General features: G+C 28.2%; 1 long non-coding RNA gene across 1 annotated transcript in view; it reads left to right on the top strand.

Annotated features, from left to right (window-relative positions):
* Positions 1–5,578: 5,578 nt before the first annotated feature.
* LOC106690178 (uncharacterized) overlaps positions 5,579–8,614 on the top strand; it is a 14,033-nt gene continuing 10,997 nt past the window's right edge. Inside the window, exon 1 of the long non-coding RNA XR_001344541.2 lies at positions 5,579–5,681. This is a non-coding gene — a long non-coding RNA (uncharacterized lncRNA). The remainder of the gene's footprint in view (positions 5,682–8,614) is intronic.

The following is an 8,614-nucleotide window of genomic DNA, read 5'->3' on the forward strand; positions in this document are numbered from 1 at the left end:
AATAAGTAATTTTAGCTAGTTTGTTAGTAGGATGATGGGCACTGGAGAACAAGATGGTGTAGGCCTATATATAATATTTATACAATTATAATATATATTGCTTACAGGGACTGCAGATTTCTTCATCTTGTATCATGTACAATTTATTTTGCAGATATATATATATATATATTGTGTGTGGATTCGAGATTCTTAAACGGCTGACAACTTGCCTTTTTTTTTCTGATCCCTCTAAGACAGAATAAAAAAAAATTAATTAATGGTTGCTTTACGTATGGTTTATGGTTGAGTATTACCTTTTTCTATCTGTGGTACTTTCAGGTTACGATGGAATACTGATCTATCTCGTTATTGTGAATTTGTCCGTTCTATATGGTCATACTAGAAAATATCCAGAGGTGTATCCTCATAGTACAAGAGCCGAGAAGAAAAAAAGTCAGATATCTCACCGTAATTTTTGATTACTTAAATAAAAACTGGGTTTAACTACTAGTCAAAATTGATGAGTCTGTCAAGTATAGGTAGGGAGGATATAAACTTGGCGGCTGTTTCAAAACGTTAAAGAAAATAATTTTTCATTCGGAGCTCTATATCTTAAAAACTACCAACAACATTAGAAAATCTAAGAGAACATTATTTAAAGAAGAGTACATTTTCTGAAATATTAGCCCTAGAAGAGCTATTTACGTCCAATAGTTCTCGAGATATAGCTCTTTAAAATCTAAGTTAATTTATTTTGAGAATTCTATATCTTATAATTCTATAGTTAATTATGTTTATATTTGCAGGAGTAGTAGTTTTTATGATATTTGAAAAAATAAACTCACAAATTGTTAATTTATAGTTGTTCCTATAAAATATTGGATTTTTGAAAAAATATATCTCTAGATCCATGAGACGCACATATGTCTGCCAACACTCTGAACAACTATAAATCAATTTATTTTAGCATATTTCATGTAAACTATTACTCTTAAGAAGATAAACATCATAAACTACTTTATAGCTCATTAAACTAGCTATGAGTGCTATAGTTCTGTAGACTGGGTTACTCCTGCAGCTGTATTAAAAATATATGTTTGGAGAAGTTTGTCGGGGGGTGCGGTCAGCAAAGAACAACATAAATTAACAAAACCATATTTATTTATTTTATGCCGACGTTTCGACCTGAGTTTCAGGTCTTCACCAGGGCTATAGAACAAAAGAGATAACAACAACATTTAGAGCAACATACAATTGAAAAGGAATAGTATACAAACAAATTTAGAATTATATAAAATATTGAATTAAATCATGAATGATAAAAAATTGATAACTAATAGTTGAATAGTACAAAATTTTAATTTATTGATAATCGTGGAATTGTATGGTTTGTTCTATAGCCCTGATGAAGGTCGAAACGTCGGCATAAAATAAATAAATATGGTTTTTGTTTATTTATGTTGTTCTTTGCTGACCGCACCCCCGACAAACTTCTCCAATCATTAATCTACGGTCAACTATCTACACCTCATTAAAAATATATGTATATGGCATGATAAAGACAAGTGGAGAATCTATCCATTGGTAGAACTCCAATAAGACGAAATGTAAAAACATACAATTTATACAAATAAATATTCTTCTATTGCAAAATGGCATTATAAGTTTAGGAAGCAATTGTTATGTTCAACCTTTCATCCCAAGCAACAACTCCAGCAAATAAGACACTCACTGCATTCTAGCGGCAAACTTCGACACTACAGAAAAATACGTGTAAACATCTACTTCAAGACTGATATTACAGCAACTCCTTCATTGTCATTAACACGTAAATATTATTATTGTGTTGTGTAGATTTCGTTCTGGAGGTGTGATACGTAGGTTGTTTTTATTAATGGGATGAGTCATAACAATAACCGATTTCATTACGTTGGAAATCGTAATCCATTCATCGGATTTATTTATTTTTCAAAACCAATCAAGGTTTATATCATATTAAACCACAGATAATACTAAATGAATTTATAAAAGAAATATACTCGGATTTTTATTTTTGGCTATAATACCTAGATTTTCATGAGAAAAAATGATTGAATCGGTTTTGTTATAAATAAAATTGGGGAGAAAGTATATAAAAAAGAAATTTATTTAAGTTTAAACAAAGTTATTGTTTTATAATCTTTAAATTTCTTTCTTGGGACTGGCAATTGTTTACTAAATAATTCAAAAACACTATCCAAAATTATAGTCTCAAAACATTTATTTCATTCACACGTCCAACGTTTCGGCCAATTCGGCCATCTTCAGGGACAATCTTAAATTACTATGAGACATATCATTTAACCATTTAAAAAAAAAAAAAAAACTCCATACAGGCTATTCTGCCCGGGTCAAAACATTTATTTCATTTCTTTTTTTTTTTTTTTTTTTTTTAAATGGTTAAATGATATGTCTCATAGTAATTTAAGATTGTCCCTGAAGATGGCCGAATTGGCCGAAACGTTGGACGTGTGAATGAAATAAATGTTTTGAGACTATAATTTTGGATAGTGTTTTTGAATTATTTAGTAAAGTTATTGTTGTTTTTATCCTGTACATGAAAATGTGGCCAATCATTTTTCATTTGGAAATCGATATCTTTAGAACCACCTTCAACACTAAAAAAAAACTCGATAAAACAGAAATGTTATTCTAGTTAGATCAATTGGTAGATTCTCTGCAGTATGCCATTGTATAACTAACATCAAATTTCCTTATTATATATATATGTGTTAATACAGTTGTAAATATCGATAAATATATTTTTACAAATAAATAAACTTTAAGTAATAAACGGCTACTTGTAATCAAGTGCAGTGTAATCTAGGTAACAGTTAAATCAAGCATATGAAAATTGTTAAGTACTTAACAAAGTTGATTTAAATTAGGGATATAAAAAATAATTATCTTTTTGTAAACAATTCTTGAGGCAGTGTAGTAGCTCAATGAGAAAGGCGCTATACTACTAAATTCTAGGATCCGGGTTGTAGTAGTTAATTATTTCTTCTGTAATTATTACTTGTTAATTGTTATACCGTTAATTTCGAACATACATTTTTTCTTAATAATGCGAAGAAAGGAGGATGAGGTAAAAAAACAATTAATAGAGAGAGATATTTGTATACTTAAAAGTACTAGTACCAGAGCCGGAGAGGAAAAAAGTCAGTTATTCCACCCCAATTTTTGATTACTTTAATGAAAATATCTATAATTACTAGTTAAAACAGATGAGTCTGCCAACTATAGATTAAAAAATGACGGTTGTTCAAAAACGTTAAAAAAAAATTTTATTTTTCATTCGGAACTCTATTTATTTAAAACTACCATCACCACTAGAAATTCTAAGAGACCGTCATTTAAAGAAGAGTAAATTTGCTAAAATATGAGCCCTAATAGAGCTATTTACGTGCAATAGTTCGCGAAATATAGATTTTTAAGTTGCAACATAAATGCACTGAAAAATCAGTAGTTAGTTAATATATTTTGAGAAATCTATATCTCAAAAACTATTCAACGTATAGATGTCTATTAGCACTCAAATCAAAGCCAGTTTAATGTAGTTTAAAATAGTTTATAATGTTCATCTTCGTAGGAGTAGTAGTTGTTATGATATTTTCAAAAATAAATCCACAAAATGTTGATTTCTAGTTGTCCAGACATAAATTTTGATTTATGAAAAAATATATCTCAGCAACTATGTGACGTATAGATGTCTATTAGCACTCATATTAAAGCTAATTAAATGTACTATAAAGTATGATTAACTTATTTTAATGTGCCGACGTTTCGGCTAGAGTTTCCAGCCTTCTTCAGGGCTAAAAACAAAACAAAATAACAACCAAAGTAAGTATAGAAAAATAAAAATATATAAAAAGAAAGTATAAACAGAATAATTTTACACATACAATGAATAATTTTACAAAATAGAATTAATAAAATGAAGTGATGAGAGAAGCGGGAAATAAAATGTATACATAGGTAATTGAAAAAGCGGGTACAATAACTTACTTAAGGAAATGAAATAAAAATAAAGTTATATAATGCAAAGAAGTATGAACATATTAGATATTATTAATTTAAAATTTAAATATGAAAAGAAAATGAAAATTGAGAGGAAGAAAATATATGTAACAATAATAGATGATAAAGAGGCAAATTATAAGTATAGTGTACAAAACTTATAACGCGGGCAAGGAAAATGGATAAAAGTGGAGAAAATAAGGGGAAAGAGTAAAATAAAGAAAGGGGAAAGAAAACAAAAAAGAAGAATAAAAACCAACCTGTTCTCTGGAAGGTCGAGCGCCTAATGGTGGGAGCGCAAATAGTGGTCAAACTTAGAATTAAAAAAGCCGTTACAGCAATGACTAAGTGTTTTTTATAAAGAAAACGTTACGGAAGGGTGAAAATAAAAAATAAAAAGTAGACAAATTTTAGAAGAAGAAAGCGTGTGAGAGGGTGATGACAAAAGGTGATAGGAAGAATTAAAAATATATATGAACCAACGAATTGTCGAATAACGAAGTACCGAAAGATGAAGAGGAAACGTAATATAAGTGGGGGACGACAAATATGTAAGAAAAGGTTTTAAAGATGAAATAATGCGTTCAAAAGTGGGCGGAAAAAAAATTAAAAATGAAAATTACTTTTTTAATAAATTAACTATTTGTGAATATGTTAATGATAAGTTGTTCTTATCGGTTTTTAAGTTGACGGAAGAAGGTTCTAATTGGATATAGAGGCTTTCAGAGATGAGCCTTTTGTCATGTTTTATCGAAATCGAAGGAATGATTTAATAAAATAGAATGTTCCGAGTGTTTTTCATTCTCCTCATTTATCATCCACGGTCAACTATCTCTCATAATTATAAGTACTATAAAGTAGTTTATGACGTTTATCTGCGTAGGAGTAGTATTTCTCATATTTTCAAAAATAAATTGATTTATAGTTGTTCGGACAAAATTTCATGTGAAATATTTATATTCAAATGCGATTATCATAAAAACTACTGTTCATACGAAGATAAACATTATAAACTATTGTATAGCCCATTGAACTAGCTTTGATTTGAGCGCTAAAATAAATCCACGAAATGTTGATTTCTAGTTGTTCAGGCATAAATTTTGATTTATGAAAAAATATATCTCAGGAATTATGTGACGTACAGATGTCTATTAGCACTCAAATTAAATGTACCATGTAGTCCATTGAACTAGCTTTGATTTGAGTCCTAATAGACATCCACGTCATTGTCAGCAGAGATGGGCAAAAATCAACTATGGATGAAACTAACAGCTAAATTTTGTCCAACTCTGATTGTCAGTTCTTTTTATTTTATTTTTTTAACTTTTAGATAAAAGACCATAAAAAAAAAAAAATTACTTATTAAAATATTATATTACTTATAATATATCGTTTGTCACTCACAATTTAAAATAAATAAATGCCATCTGAAATAAAATAACAAAGTAAATTCAAAGTAATCCTTTAGCTAGGAAATACACCAAAGAATATAAGCTCTTTAAGGTCCAAGTCCAAGAAGACATATTGTTTAGACGTTCTTCGTTTGTTAGATGTTGAAGACCTAAATTCATCGCTACGTTGAAGATCTAGAATTTTTATAACTAAGGTAGAAAGATGCCGAGCTTGTCTTAATGTTCAAGGTAATAACTTTTGATATGAATCTTAATGTTCATATTTCATTAATGAAGTATTTAAGACACATATTAATTTGTTAATTATAATCTAAATAAGTCATAACAATGGGAATCTTTAGACGTGAATATTAGCGTTAACGGACATACCTTCATAGGGTTTTTTTTTTCTTGTTTCGTGATCCTTAATTCATATTTTCAGTGTGAAGACTTAACCCTAAACACCCTATACATAATAAAGTCAGTTATTTCAGCCCAATTTTTAATTACTTTAATGAAAACTATATATAATTATAAGTCAAAATTAATGAGTCTGCCAAGTATAGGTAGGGGAAATAAAAAATGGCGGCTGTTTCAAAACCTTCAAAAAACATTAATTTTTCATTCGGAGCTCTATATCTTAAAAACTACCTATAACACTAGAAAACCTAAGAGGACATCATTTAAAGAAGACTAAATTTGCTAAAACATGGACTCTAATAGAATTATTTACGTTAATTAGTAGCTTTTTGAATTGCAACATTTCATAAAAATGCACTGAAAATTCAATAGTTAGTTATTTTGAGAAAACTATTCGACGTACAGATGTCTATTAGCACTCAAATTAAAGCTAGTTTAATGTACTATAAAGTGGTTTATGATCTTTGTAGGAATAATAGTTCACGACATTTACCTTCGTAAGAGTAATAGTTTCCATGATATTCGCATATAAATATAAATTTTTCACATGAAATTTTTTCTGAACAACTATAAATCAATTTATTTTAACAAATATCATGAAAACTACTACTCCTACGAATGTAAAAGTCATTAATAATTTATTATTTTTTAGTATATATATTAATAATTTAGTATTTTTAGACATTAATAATTTAGTATTTTTTAATTCCTGTAATATCACTAATAGTCATCCCTATCATGAAAAAAATAAGTATTAGTATTATTACCACACTAGTTTCAACACATGTACAATGAACTAATACTATTAGCTTTCATTATGAAACAGGGTCCAAGGTACGTCCAATGGTTTCTGAAATAACGTTTTTCGAAACTCAAACTTATTGTCTGAACAACTATAAATCAATTTATTTTAGCCCATATCATGAAAACTACTATTCCTACGAAGATAAAGATCATAAACTACTTTATAGTACATTAAACTAACTTAAATTTGAGTACTAATAGACATCTGTACGTCACATAGTTCCTGAGATATAGATTTCTCAAAATAAATTAGCTAACTATTAGTAGTTATAACTATTTCTTAAAAATCTACTGAAAGATTAGTCTTTTAGTAGATTTTTAAGAAATTATGCTTTTTAAAAAGCTATATCTCGAGAACTATTGGACGTAAATAGCTCTCTTAGGGCTCATATTTCAGCAAATGTTCTCTTAGATTTTCTAGTGTTGTTGGTTTAAGATATAGAGCTCCGAATGAAAAATAAGTTTTTTTATTAAATTATTTGTTCAGACAATAAGTTTGAGTTTTGAAAAACTTTATTTCAGAAAACCATTGGACGTTCAGATGTCTATTAGTACTCAAATTAAAGCTAGTTTAATGTACTATAAAGTAGTTAATGACCTTTATCTTCGTAGTAGTTTTCATGATATTTGTTAAAATAAATTGATTTATAGTTGTTCAGAAAAAATTTCATGTGAAAATTTTATTTATAAATTGAAACTACTACTCCTACGAAGGTAAATGTCATAAACCACTTTAAAATACATTAAACTAACTTTAATTTGAGTGCTAATAGACATCTGTACATCTAATTGTTCCTGAAATATAGATGTCCTAAAATAATTACACTAACTACTGATTTTTCATCAGATGTAGATCGTAGATCGATTCGAATCTACTATTTTCCTATTTTCTTATTTAGTTATTCATAATTTTTTTTAAATATTTAATATTTATTCATTATTTACTACTTCCCACAATTATAACTTGTTATTTATTTCAAATAAAATAAATTAAAAGTACTTAAGAGGAAGATCTTTTCAAAATTTATCATTTATGCCATCTCAAAATATTTCAATGTGGTTAAGACCAATCTGATATTAAATGTCAATCAAATTTACATCGATATATCGAGTTTAATCAAAATCACTTCTTATCTATCTGTGTTAGGTTTAAGAGAAAATCGAAAAAATGGTAAAAATCGATTCTATAAAGTTGGGTTTTCTGTCAGTCGATTTTAGAAAACAAAGTTGCTGATTTATCCCAAGCATATATCTGCCTTTAATATGTAATTCCTATATTATACTACTTTTAGTTTTTGAGTTAACATGTTCAGAAACAGACAATCAAACCAATTTGAAGACTAGGTTATTTGTACACAGGGACCTCACAACTTTTGCCAAAAATCGAATTCGAAATTTTCCACGGTCACAATACTTTTCCTTACTATATATTCCATATATAGGTAAGTGAAAATGAAAATATAAATATTTAAAACTCAAAAATAATATAATGTTTAATCATTACTTAGAATGGAGCACTGATCTAGTACAAGGAAAGAGCAGAGACCAATAATTGTAAATTTGTGTTATTTTTATTATATTCTGTTTTAGGGGTTGGGGAAAAAATAAAAATGAAAAAAAAATACGAAGGAGAAAGTGAGAAATACCATAATGAATGACATAATTGAAGTAATGAAATAAATGGGAATTTTTAACAATAATATTTAGGATTACATTAAATTGGGAATTATTAACAATTTTTTTATAATAGTTATTTATATAATATCAGACAGCCAGGCTGCTTTAAAGGCAATAATGTCCTATACTATAAAATCAGGGCTAGTCTGGAATTGCCTAGAGAGACTGAAGGAATTAGCCAGAGGCAATAAACTGACCCTGATGTGGACCCCAGGACATGAGGGGATTGAAGGTAATGAGATGGCAGATACCCTAGCTAGGAAGGGATCAGAAATGATGCT

Source organism: Halyomorpha halys, unplaced genomic scaffold, assembly GCF_000696795.3.
Source record: "Halyomorpha halys isolate HHAL.00 unplaced genomic scaffold, Hhal_1.1 Scaffold1603.1, whole genome shotgun sequence".
In the NCBI taxonomy this organism is placed as follows: Eukaryota; Metazoa; Arthropoda; class Insecta; order Hemiptera; family Pentatomidae; genus Halyomorpha; species Halyomorpha halys.